The following is a 2,004-nucleotide window of genomic DNA, read 5'->3' on the forward strand; positions in this document are numbered from 1 at the left end:
TTTTTGTTCGAAAACAAAAAGGGGTGTTTGAAGTGGCTGCTGGAAACAAAGGTTGGTTTAAGAGTGATATGTGGCCATGTGAGTAATATAAGCAATAAAATGAGTCATAAAAATAATGATATTAAAATGCAGTCACGCAATGTGTGTGGTTTACATTTTCCAGCAAGATAGATAAGTTACGATCTGTTTAAAGGAGATGAAGCCTTCCAAATGACATGCAGAAATCCCCCTGCATATTCGCGGTTTGTAATTCACAAATTCACCTCTTTGTGGTTTTTGTTTGCCTAAATACAAACATGTCAAGGAGGTATGTTGAAATGATGCACGGACAAGCTTTGCATGTTGGCCGGCAGCTTATTTTAGCCCGCGTTGTTAGTGGAAGTTAGAGAGAGTCTTCACCACAGGCATGTACATGCACACTCGGCATTTATTTGTAAGGATAGTGTTGTGAGATGACTTTGAAATTATATTTAACTATGATCCTAGTTTGTGGTTTATTTACAGTAATGTTGCTGGGGATAGGAATCAAGCCCTACCGCCTGTAGATTAACGCTGGATGTAAAATAAACATTTATTCATTTATCTATCTATCTATTGATTTGCCAATTTATTTATTTATTTTGGATTGTCTGATTACTTTTGTATTTTATTATTTTGACTTATTTTGACTATTATTTCTTATTTTAGATTGTGCAGGTGCACCTAATATGGTAGCGTGTTTGAAAAGAAGCATCATGGCTTCAGTTTGTGGGCAACAAAATACAACATTGCAGACTCCCTAACAATCGAACAAGTCTCAAAAGAAAAGTGCTGTCCAGCAAGTACACAGTGCACATTGGTCATATGCACAAACACAGCGGCAGTTATTCCGGCCCAATTTCAAGCACAAAACCAACTCGCCACCCCCCCTAACTCAAGCTTCCACACAGACACTCAAATTGTGCGGCGTGGACTTGAGCTAACTTTGAAATGCAAATATGCACCCATGACCGCGCTCAAGCAGCACTCAACAAGCTCGGCACTCTGAAGGTACTGACGAGGACTTGAAATTGGAGGAGGCATCCAATTGTCTGACACTCCGAGGCCACGCTAGTAGCGCTTTCTCATTTGTATCCATTTACTTCCCACTTGGTGGATTGCAAATGTTGCAGCACTACTTGGGCACAAATATTAGAAACATGGCCATTACACTCAGAATGATCCAACCAGGGATGAGCGTAATTATCAACTGACTGATCACAATTTTACTTGACACTTTTAGTTCTTTCTATTCTACAGTAGTACATCAAATCACTAAAGAGAAACAATATCTCTAATTAGCTGCTCTGTCAAGAACAGAATGCAAATACTTTGTTTGCCTTCTCATCATCACAGCTCTGACAAGCAGAACTCACCAGACATCTCCATTTCATCTTCATGTGATTGAGGCTCTCTGCTCGTCCATCTGTTTTCCACGCCGCGATGCTCCCAATGGCTACTGCAGAAATTGGAGGGAAAAATTCATTCATGATATAAGTGAGCAATTTTTTATTGTGCTTGGAAATACCATTAATATGTGACGGTCTCCTCCAAAAAAACATGAAAAAGCGGTCTCCCAAAAAAAAAAAAAGTTTGTTCTTTGTATCTGAAATTTTCACTCACATGAAAAGGCTAAGCAAAAAAAATCGGCTGAGTAATAGTTTATATTTTTATATTGTGAGTCAGGCACCACCACTGTATTTGGAATGTGAGTTTAGACACTCACCTGTCTGCATGTTGTCATTGTCAGGAAATGCGAACCGCAATGAGGGAGTTAATAAATCGGAGATTGGAAATATACTCCGCGATGTTGGTGGTAAACGGTTGAAATCAAAATTGTACACACACACACACACACATTTACACACCTCTCCAGAACTTCCATCGTCACTTCCGCATCTGATTTTAGTCTATTTGTTGCGAAATGACTTAATTTCCCTTTCTAATGACACACTTACATTCAAACACACAAATGATGAACAAAAG

Source organism: Syngnathus floridae, chromosome 5 (assembly GCF_059516105.1).
Source record: "Syngnathus floridae isolate MCC-2025c chromosome 5, RoL_Sflo_1.0, whole genome shotgun sequence".
NCBI lineage: Eukaryota > Metazoa > Chordata > Actinopteri > Syngnathiformes > Syngnathidae > Syngnathus > Syngnathus floridae.